Raw genomic sequence first — 11966 nt, 5'->3', positions numbered from 1 at the left:
CTGTTCATCCTTTGGACACACCGGATAACTTTGTTGTTGTTATTGCTAAATCAAGATAATATGAATTTTTCTACTCTGAGAAATATTCCGGGGCTGCATGCACAGCTGAAGCTGCAGATGGAATTCCAAGCAGTGAAGCTGCTCCAGCGACTTCCTTTCCTTCCTAGTTCTAACTTGTCCCTGGATATCTGGAAAGGCAACTGTGACTGCATTGGGTTTGAGGATATTCTGAATGACCTGGCACAGAGTGAAGGAATGGGAGATCCTCATCTTTTGGTTGAACACAAACTTGGTTTCTTATAATGCGCACATCCTCCATCCTTCTGTTCATGAAAATATTTCTTACCTGTGTCCCTGTGGGTTCAAGTAAACCATATAAACAGTAGTTGTACAGCAGTTGTTTTGATACACACCTTCCAGGCAGAGATTGCCCAGCTTATGTCCCTGATAATCAACACCTTTTACTCCAACAAGGAAATCTTTATGCAGGAGATCATTTCCAACGCCTCTGATGCACTGGACAAGATCCGCTATGAGAGTCTGACAGATCCCTCAAAGCTGCAAAGTGGCAAAGAGCTGATGATAGATATCATTCCCAATCCTCATGATCGCACCCTCACCTTGGTGGACACCGGTATTGGCATGACAAAGGCAGACCTTATCAACAATCTGGGCACCATTGCGAAGTCTGGCACCAAAGCCGCCTTCATAGAAGCCTTGCAGGCTGGTGCAGACATCTCCATGATTGGACAGTTCGGTGTGGGCTTTTACTCTGCTTACCTTGTGGCTGAGAAGGTTGTGGTTATCACCAAGCACAACGATGATGAACAGTATGCCTGGGAGTCATCTGCAGGCGGCTCCTTCACTGTCAAAACTGACCATGGCGAACCCATTGGCCGTGGTACCAAAGTGATCTTGCACCTGAAGGAAGATCAGACTGAATACCTGGAGGAACGTCGCATCAAGGAAGTGGTGAAGAAGCACTCCCAGTTCATCACCCTCTATCTGGAGAAGGAGCGTGAGAAGGAAATGAGTGACGATGAGGCGGAAGAGGAAAAAGTGGAGAAGGAGGATGAAGAGGCAGCCCCCAAGGATGAGGAGGAGAAGCCCAAGATTGAAGATGTGGGCTCAGATGAAGAGGAGGAAGGTGGCAAGAGCAAGAAGAAGAAGGCCAAGAAGATCAAGGAAAAGTACCTCGACCAGGAGGAACTGAACAAGACCCGAAACCCTGATGACATCACTCAGGAGGACTATGGCGAGTTCTACAAGAGCTTTACTAATGATTGGGAAGACCATCTGGCTGTTAAGCGCTTCTCTGTGGAGGGGCAGTTGGAATTCCGGACGCTTCTCTTCATCCCACGCCGGGCCCCATTGACCTCTTTGAGAACAAGAAGAAAAAGAACAACATCAAGCTCTATGTGAGGCACGTCTTCATTATGGGCAGCTGTGATGAACTCATCCCAGTGTACCTGAACTTCATCCGGGGTGTAGTAGACTCCGAGGATCTGCCCCTGAACATCTCCCGTAAGATGCTGCAACAAAGCAAGATTCTCAAAGTGATTCGCAAGAACATCATCAAGAAATGCCTGGAGCTTTTTGCAGACAAGAAAACTACAAGAGGTTCTACAAGGCCTTCTCCAAAAATCTCAAGCTGGGGATCCATGAGGACTTTACCAACAGGAAATGCCTGTTGCGGTACCACACTTCCCACTCCGGCGACGAGATGAATTCCCTCTCCGAATATGTGTCCCGTATGAAGGAAAACCAGGAAAGCATCTATTACATCACAGGTGAGAGCAAGGAGCAGGTGGCTAACTCTGCCTTTGTGGAGCGAGTGAGGAAACGTGGTTCTGAGGTGGTGTACATGACAGAGCCCATTGATGAGTATAGCGTCCAGCAGCTGAAGGAATTTGATGGCAAGACCTTGGTGTCTGTCACCAAAGAAGGGCTGGAGCTGCCAGAGGATGAGGACGAGAAGAAGAAGATGGAGGAGAACAAAGCCAAGTTTGAGAACCTTTGCAAACTCATGAAGGAAATCCTGGAGAAGAAAGTTGAAAAGGTGACGGTCTCAAACAGGCTGGTCTCCTCGTCCTGCTGTATTGTCACCAGCACCTATGGCTGGACCGCCAACATGGAACGATTCATGAAGGCCCAGGCCTTGCGAGACAACTCCACCATGGGCTACATGATGGCCAAGAAGCACCTGGAGATCAATCCTGACCACCCCATTGTAGAGACACTGCGTCAGAAGGCTGAGGCAGACAAGAACGACCAGGCCGTCCAGGACCTTGTGGTGCTGCTCTTTGAGACAGCACTGCTTTCCTCTGGCTTCTTCTTCCTTGGAGGATCCACAGAGTCACTCCAACCATATCTATAGAATGATCAAGCTGGGGCTCGGGGTTGATGAAGATGAGGTTGCTGCTGAAGATCCTAGTGCCGCTGTCTCTGAAGATATTCCCCCTCTGGAAGGAGACGAGGATGCCTCACGCATGGAGGAGGTGGATTAAAGAGAGGGCGCTGACCTCCCCCCTCTCTTGCCCCCATCCATTCCCTGCACCATCGCCTTGCTCAGGAAGACTGGCTCCGGCAGTGCTCTGGCATGCCTTCGTAAGCAGTCTCTCACTACCTTCTCCTGTAGCCAGTGTGGCAAGGGGTCTCCACACCTATCTGATCTGTCTTTCTGCTGCTTTAGGGGAAAGGGACCGGCCCACTGGTTTGAGGTTTTCCCTCCCCCCATGCGGGTTTTATCCTTTTTCTGCTGGGCCACCAAGCATCCATCCTACCATAGCTGAGGTGAACACAGTGAATGTCCTCCCCTCTAATAGAGCAGTGAGTTGACTCCTTGCCTCACTGCTGCCCTTTGCGCTCAGAGAGCAGGGACTTGTACTCTTGTTGGCTGTTTGTATTTGGTTTTGTTTTACTGGAATTAAAATAACAAAGAATGTGGTTTACCTTGATGAAAACAAGGCACATTAAAGGCTTCAATATATTACTTTCGTTCTGTGTTTACTGCCAGTACAAATGTCTTGTAATTGTCACCTGTGGCTTCTAAAAGCAGGCCACCAACATTTCTCCAGTGAGAATAGGGATGTCCCATTCCATCATGATAATTTTACTATTTATACCCTACCCATCTGATTGGGTTGCCCCAGCCTCTCTGGGCAGCTTCCAACATATATAAAAACATAATAAAACATTAAACTTTTTTAAAAAAACCTTCCCTATACAGGATTGTCTTCAGACAGCTTGGGGGTTGGATAACTCCATACCCTCCAACATCTCTCCAATGAAAATAGAGACATCCTAAGGAAAAGTGGGGCATTGTGGGATCAAATCAGAAACCGAGACGGCTTCTCCAAATTAGGGATGTGCCTGGAAAACAGGGACACTTGGAGGGTCTGTAAAAGCCAGCAGCGTGTAGCAGCAGCCACACCCCAGGAAAGGCTTTGACCAGCCAGCTAAAGCAAGTGAGGGTAACCAATGGTTCTCAAACCCTCAGAGAGTTAATACAGAGACAGGCTCTGGTGGATTGAGCAGAGGAGACCAATTGTGGTTCCAGTGGTCTGCAGGTACTGTGGAGGGAAGTGAAGGGCAGAGGGGGCTTGTCGGCCTGGCAAGGCAGCCCATCTCAGAGAAGAAAAACCCTGATTTTAAATCTCCACTGCATGCATGTATGTGTGTTGCATATATGATGGAAATCTTAAAACGGCTCCCAATACTGGTGTCGCCTCAGATCTAGTTTTATTTTTTTAGGGAGACGTGTCTCAAATTAGTTCCATGCCTCCTACTGACGCGGGTGGCGCTGTGGTCTAAACCACTGGGACTCTTGGGATTGCCAATCAGAAGGTTGGCGGTTCGAATCCCCGCAACGGAATGAGCTCCCGTTCCTCTGTCCCAGCTCCTGCCAACCTAGCAGTTCAAAAGCACACCAGTGCAAGTAGATAAATGGGTATCACTGCGATGGGAAGGTAAATGGCATTTCTGTATGCTTCCGTCACGGTTGTCCCATTGCGCCAGAAGCAGTTTAGTCCTGCTGGCCACATGACCTGGAAAACTCTGTGAATAAAGGCCGGCTCCCTTGGCCTGAAAGCAAGATGAGCACCACAACCCCATAGTTGCCTTTGACTGGACTTAACCATCCAGGGGTCCTTTGCCTTTTTTTCTAATGCCTCCTACTATATCAACTTCCAGTAAAGTTTTCCAGTTTTTGAGGCTCCATCAATTCTTTCCACAGTATGTTCCTCCTATCTCTCAAGAGTGAGGAAGTAATAGAGTTATGGGGACATGATCTCTTGTTTCTGGGTAGTGGGTGAACAACTCTGGGCATTTGTTGTTTGGAATAAATTACATTGTAGATTAGAGGTAGGAATTAATAAATACGTATTATATGTAATTATGCTTCATTCATCCATAATAGCATATACTTAAGGGTATTGCTTAATCTACTTTTGGAAAACCGTAAACAAGCAAAATTGTAAACAGCAAATTAAACACTGACTCATGACTTTTCCGCCGTCTTCAACTGGAAAGTTCTCAGGGACAGATTTAAAAGAACAATACACTTGCTTCCAATTGCCATACCTGTGTTTCCTTTCCTGAAAGGGGGGGGGGGAGTTAAATGATGCAAGGAAACTATAAATATCAGTTAGGCATAATAATACTTCATTAAAACACACCAAGGAAACACCATAATGTTGTGGGAACCACTAAACAAAGTTTCCTATTTCTTTCACACACACACTGTTTGAAACGGTGAACTGAAACTTGACTTACTCAAGCAAATTAGAGTAGAATAGGGCTTAATTTTAGCAAGGTTACAGAGATCATTTTGCCAAAAGAACGTCGCTGTTCTCAAGGAACATCCAGGGAGGAAACAAACCTCCCTTGTGGAGTCATATTCCGGAGCCTCTTTTATTCCTGTGGCACTGTCTACATGAGATTAGTTCTTAAGTATAGCAAATGCAATACAGTATACTAATAGAGATTTAAATTAAGGATGTGGACCTGTGGGAATTAGAGATATGGCCAAGTAATGTGGCATGTGATAGACTGGTGCAGGAATCGATTAGGGTCCCTCTGAGGGATTCTGTGTGACACACACACTGCCAGCTAAGGGTTTTTCCACACTTCTGTTTGCAGAGTCCCCCAGATCCCGAACGGCCCCCCCGTCATGTGGAATAACGACTCAAGACAATGTGCTATGGGATTAAATTGGCCACAACTTTATTAAATTTCAAATGTGGGTAGACCTTGGCTCAGGCATTGGGCGTTCTCCCTCCCCAGTCCCCAGCCGGGGACCTAGGGAGCATCAGGGTTATCCAGTGTGTGGGGGGGGGATGGGCCGGCTCTGGAGAACATATGTTCAAGCAGAGATAGCCGCCCCCGTTGCGCTGCCGCCGCAGGGGAGAGCAATGACGACCTTTCGGCGTACGGTCAAAGCCTCCCTTCAGAAACCCCTTTAACGGGGAACCCTGGTATTGCCGCTGCAAAGAGGAAGATGGACTAAAGGATTCCGCCCAAGGCCTGATACCGCCAAAGTTGTGACGTTTTGCTACGGGAAAGGCGAAACCTGCCAATGCAGGGGAATTCCTTTCCGGCCCTTTAACAGCAACCTTAACGTAGCAGCGCCCGCATACCTGTGAAGAAAAGTTAACCTGCAAAACCTGTGAAGAAAAGTTAACCTGCAAAAGAAGACATTAACTGAGGGTGGGTAGGGCGGGAGAAGCTCTGGAGCCAAGTGAGGATTCCCAGGTAAGATCCTCCCTCTATTGTGTGGGCAGGTAATCCCTCCCCTACCTGGCCTGGTCTCCTTGGCAACGCTTCCCCCAGGCGGGATTGGGCAACTGACTGAGGTAGGCGGAGACCTCCAGGTATCCCACCTGAGGGAAGGCGAAGCCAAGCCTATGCTGATGGAGCCCCTCCAGATCCAGGGGCCGCGCGCGTCCACGCAAAGGGCGCCCCCCGTTTTTTGCGGGGAGCGGTCATTGCCCCATGGTTTCTAGACATGTTTATAGGCAAGCAGTTTTCTGCTTTTCCTCTTGCCCTCTTCCTTTCTAGGGAGCTCTTTAGCTCTAAACTGGAGCAAAGATCCATCTGGAGAAAACCCAAATGGCCATTTGTTCCAAATGAGCACTAAAGAGCTGTGGGGTTTTTTTTCCTGGGAGGAAAGCCCTAGGAGGCAAAAGAAGCATGAGAAAAGTGAAATCTCTGGAAATGAAAAGAGGAATCAAAGCAGTAATAACAAAGAAGTTTCCTAAATTCACTCAGACATTACCATTCATGTGGTTGTGCCATCCAAAACAAGACATTTCTCACACAGCACTTGCTTATCATATGGAATTTGATGGCACAAAATGCTGTATAACCCAGAAGGTTATACAGATTGTTGGGAGAATGGTACATATAACCTAGACAAGCTATAGCTTAGGGCCCCACTCTCTTGGGGGCCCCCAAAAAATAAAGGGGGAAAAACTGGACATACATTTCCAAAATATAAGATAAAAAAACAAATAAAATAAAACCTACATACAGCAACAGTGTTTTGTGTTGTGTAGTTCCATAAAATACCATATAGCATATATTCAACACAAAAAAACAGTGACAATTTGTTGTTGACAAACAACAGCTGGACATATAAAGGGCCCCCATTATCTTCAAGAGCTTAGGGCCTCATCAAACCTAAATCCGGCCCTGGGTACAGCTATTAGCCCTGAAATCCTGCCCTAAATCTAAACCTAGATCCAGCCCTGCGTACAGCAATTAGCCCTGAACATGGAACCTTCCAGGGGGGAAAGGATTGCTGATTTCTTGCCCTGCTTGTATACTTCCCCAAAGCATTCTCCACTGGAAAGAAGATGTTCTAGATCAGGGATTACTATTGTTATTTATTGAATTATTATTTATTGAATTTATATATCACCTTATACCTGGAGGTCTCAGGGTGGTTCTATGCTGTCTGGGACTGATCAGAGTATTGATCTTGAGAGTACCACACTGGCTACCCCTACCTCAGTGGACCTTTGATCTGAGGATCTAATACAGGGGTCAGCAAACTTTTTTAGCAGGGGGCCGGTCCACTGTCCCTCAGACCTTGTGGGGGACCGGACTATATTTTGGAAAAAATAATAATGAATGAATTCCTATGCCCCACAAATAACCCAGAAATGCATTTTAAATAAAAAGCACACATTCTACTCATGTGAATCTGCGGGCTGGATTTAGAAAGCAGTTGGGCCGGATCCTTAGTTTACTCATCCATGATCTGATATGACTCAAGGTACTGCCCTTTTTTCAACATTTACAAATAAAACATTATATACAAACCACGTTGAGAAGGATGGATATGCCCAGAAATGTAGCAGCTTTCGAAAAATTATTTTTCTCTAGCGATACCTTTGCACATATATAGTGGAACTGTGTTAAGAGTTAATATTTCTAAATAAGAATAGTTGAGGAAATCAGCAAAATAGCAGGCGCCAATTTACATTTTAGGCCCTTTGGAAACGTTGGGCAATACAGTGGTACCTCGGGTTACATACTCCGCTAACCCAGAAATAGTGCTTCAGGTTAAGAACTTTGCTTCAGGATGAGAACAGAAATTGTGCTCCGGCGGCGCGGCGGCAGCAGAAGGCCCCATTAGCTAAAGTGGTGCTTCAGGTTAAGAACAGTTTCAGGTTAAGTACGGACCTCCGGAATGAATTAAGTACTTAACCCGAGGTACCACTGTACTACCATTCCTCAAAGGCATTTGAAATGGTCAAAGAAGCAACTCATACGAACCCTTCCAACCATTCAGAATCTGAAAAGGGGAACTCGTGTATTGATGCAAGTTCCTTTGAAGGGCCACACTGATTACGTCACATGAAACTCTCCAATGGTGCCTACTACTTTTGCCCATAGATTTCAGAACATGGGGTCCTGTCTGCCAATAAGGACATATGCAGCTTTATTAAGGTGGGGTGTTGAGGTCTAGCTTTTCCTTCTTACCCAGAGTGAACTTATTCCACGGGATAAGGTTAAGATAAAGGGACCCCTGACCATTAGGTCTAGTCGCGGATGACTCTGGGGTTGCAACGCTAATCTCGCTTTACTGGCCAGCCGCTTCTGGCGAACCAGAGCTGCACACGGAAACGCCGTTTACCTTCCCACCAGAGCAGTACCTATTTATCTACTTGGACTTTGACTTGCTTTTGAGCTGCTAGGTTGGCAGGAGCAGGGACCGAGCAACGGGAGCTTACCCCGTCGCGGGGATTCAAACCGCCAACCTTCTGATTGGCAAGCCCAAGAGGCTCAGTGGTTTAGACCACAGCGCCACCTGCGTCCCTCCTATTCCACAGGATACAGGAGTTAATGCTCTTTATATTAATAAACTATGGTTTATGGAGCCATGGACTAGTGCTCCTTCCTAAGGAGGTGTAAGGGTAAAGGGGATGGCCAAATAATTTCACCAGGCTTCTAGAACCTCAGGGATAAAAGGAGCTGGGTTGAATTGAAAGGGTGTCTGTAGAACTTTCCTGGATCATCATGAGTAACAAGAAGGCATGAGTTTAGTTGGAAGACTGAAGTCTGTCAGGTTGTTGTTGTTGTTTTAATTAACATATAAAACACATACCGGTACATATACATTTACACAATACACATACACAACACACTACCTAATTTTCATTACATAAAACATACCTACATTACTCTATATAATACCTACCTATACTATACATGGGACACGGGTGGCACTGTGGGTTAAACCACAGAGTCTAGGGCTTGCCGATCAGAAGGTCGGCAGTTTGAATCCCTGCACCGGGGTGATCTCCTGTTGTTTGGTCCCTACTCCTGCCAACCTAGCCATTCGAAAGCACATCAAAGTGCAAGTAGATAAATAGGTACCACTCTGGCAGGAAGGTAAACGGCATTTCCGTGTGCTGCTCTGGTTTGCCAGAAGCGGCTTAGTCATGCTGGCCACATGACCCGGAAGCTGTATGTTGGTTCCCTTGGCCAATAAAGCGAGATGAGCGCTGCAACCCCAGAGTCGGCCACGACTGGACCTAATGGTCAGGGGTCCCTTTACCTTTACCTTATACTATACATATCAACATACCTACACACCTACCCCATACGAACACCCACCAAGTGACTTGACTTCCAGCCGTTCTTGTTACGTTACTTTATTTTTCCAACTAGCTTAAACGCATTTCATTATTTCTTTAATCTCTTCTTTTATCTTAACTTTACTCTCCTTTCACTCTAATCATTTTCTGGATTCACTCAGTATCTGTCAGAAATTCTACTTTTCCCACATAAATTTTGATGCCTTCCTTAAAGATAGCCCACTCCTTATTCACTTTTGGTACCGTATCTCCTCTCATCCTCCCTGTTAGTTTGGCAACATGGAAGTATTCCATCTGGTTTTAGGTCAGGTTGTTTTGACCATCTTCTTTAGTAATTATCCAGTGGGGAGAAAAACAAATATTTGATTGTTAATGTACAGAGCGGTCTCCATTCAGCATTGCAGACTTGACAGGCTGTATAGAAGGGGACTGTGTGTGTGTGTGTGTGTGTGTGTGTGTGTGTGTGTGTGCGCAAGCACCAAGCCTCGTGACTGCATCCTATCTTACTGCTGCATGAAATGAAAGAGGGGAATAATTAGCCACAGCACTTGTCCGTGGCTTCATAAACCATGGTTTATGAAGCTATGGATTAATGCCAGAAGCAGCCGTTATATCCTTGGGAGAAGGAAGTGCTAGCAAACAGAAGACAGCCTGGTTCCCACAAATTCAATCAGAAACAGAGGACTGCATTCTCAATGACATAAGTGAGATAATTTTGTTGGATTGAGTTCCTGTGTTTCATTCTCTAATGGACCAGCAGTTATAAGGGTTAACATCACCATTAAAAATAACATAGTTAAAGCTTAGAAATTGGTACCCTCTGGCATCTTAAATTAAGCAGACTATTATTACGCACTTTATTCTGTGGAAGCAGCTGCTTCAGGATGCTGCAATTACTGTTTAGCAGAAGTTACAGATAGGTAGCCGTGTTGGTCTGCCATGGTCAAAACAAAATAAAAAAATTCCTTCCAGTGCATGCACACGAAAGCTCATACCTAGAACTAACTCAGTTGGTCTTTAAGGTGCTACTGGAAGGAATTTTTTTATTTTGTTTAGCAGAATTCACTGCTCTGCCCAAAACCTATGGTTATAGACTCGGCATCCAATGGAAAGTGAGAAGATGGTGGGAAAGGAAAGCTAAGACAATTCCATCCTTCTTTTTAAGTATGAATTAGAGGTTTTCCTCACATTTTTTCAACAATTGGAAGCTATTGGAAAGTATACCTGAAGGAGCGTCTCCACCCCCATCATTCTACCCGGACACTGAGGTCCAGCACTGAGGGCCTTCTGGTGGTTCCCTCACTGCGAGAAGCCAAGTTACAGGGAAGCAGGCAGAGGGCCTTCTCGGTAGTGGCACCCGCCCTGTGGAACGCCCTCCCACCAGATGTCAAAGAGAACAACAACTACCAGACTTTTAGAAGACATCTGAAGGCAGCCCTGTTTAGGGAAGCTTTTAATGTTTGATCTATTACTGTATTTTAATATTTTGTTGGAAGCCGCCCAGAGTGGCTGGGGAAGCCCAGCCAGATGTGCGGGGTATAAATAATAAATTATTATTATTATTATTATTATCATTATCATCATCATCATCATCATCATCATCATTATCATTATTATTACTGCCATCTAAATGGAAATACTATATAGCAGTAATAACAACATAAAGGCAGACACTTACCTGGTATGGAGTCCCATTGCCATATAGAGGATTCCATAGTAATTTGGGCGTATAGGTACATCAAAGAGTAAGTGTTCCCCCTTTGTCATTTTATTTGGTTTTTCCAGTTCCATAATGCACAAACATATATAAAAACCCAATAAATTAAGTCATTAGCTTACTGCTTCCTTTGTTTTATATTGCTTCAAAAATAGGAACCATTTTTTTTCTGAAATAAATCTCCACCAAATGACGCTATCCCATAACTCCTTAGAGCTTGCTCTTTTGTTCATATGAGATTTTCCTCTCCCCAAGATCTGTGGTTGATACAATATCTACTTTTTAATATCTGAGCTATTAAAAGCCAAGCAGGATCAACATAAAAGAGGCCAAAGAACTTGGAGGAATCGGCTGTTTTGTATACAGTGGTACCTCGGGTTAAGTACTTAATTCGTTTCGGAGGTCTGTAACCTGAAGCGTATGTAACCTGAGGTACCACTGTATGGGGAAATGGGGTGTGTGTGTCGCTTTGAGTATCAGGGTTATGGCTGACGTTTTGTTTCCAAAACATACAGGAAGCCTCTATAGATACAAGATCTATCAATGCCTATTCATCAAATAGCTAAAGAGAACTTCCTGAATGAGGGGCAGAAATCCTATGAAAACCGGTTGATGTGGGGCAAGCAATGGGAAAGGGCCAGCATCTTCACACCCTGTTTATGGGCCTTCGAGAGGCATCTAATTGGCCATTGCTGGAAGATGCTGGACTAGGTAAAACCTTTGGGATGATCCAGAACTCTTCTCACTTTCTCTCCCTCACCCAGCACACTGCTATTCTGTACATTGCGCCCCAGTGTCTGCAACAACAGGACCAAGCTACCGTTAACAATATTTACCACTTACCCATGTGGTCAGAGCCCTTCAATGACTTCTTTTTCCAGTAAGCCGACTTCACTGCTAACACTGGTGGGAAACGCTAGGTTTATTCTCTCAGCCACCACACCATAGCTGTCATTGTTTTCCCTTTTTTAAGGGAAATTACCTTATTCCGAATAGGATTCCTCACAAGAAAGGGGAAAAGATGACAGCTCTGCACCACACACATACAAAAGCACCTGCCTTTAAGCCATTGTTTGATAGTAAAGTGTATTTTGCAGTTTATGCTCTGTGACCATTGATACCCTACTCATGTTCAGGTTTCGCTT

The 11966-nt window shown here is 45.3% G+C and overlaps 1 pseudogene across 1 annotated transcript; it reads left to right on the top strand.

Annotated features, from left to right (window-relative positions):
• Window positions 1-383: 383 nt before the first annotated feature.
• On the top strand, window positions 384-2992 carry LOC309327166 (heat shock protein HSP 90-beta pseudogene; annotated as a pseudogene). The gene has a single exon. The product of its transcript is annotated as a heat shock protein HSP 90-beta pseudogene (transcript).
• The last annotated feature ends 8974 nt before the right edge of the window (window positions 2993-11966 follow it).

The sequence above is a fragment of the Podarcis erhardii genome (genome assembly GCF_964252035.2).
Source record: "Podarcis erhardii genome assembly, chromosome: 13".
NCBI lineage: Eukaryota > Metazoa > Chordata > Lepidosauria > Squamata > Lacertidae > Podarcis > Podarcis erhardii.
Note: the sequence above shows the minus strand (reverse complement) of the source record. Positions and strands in the feature narration are given on the sequence as shown.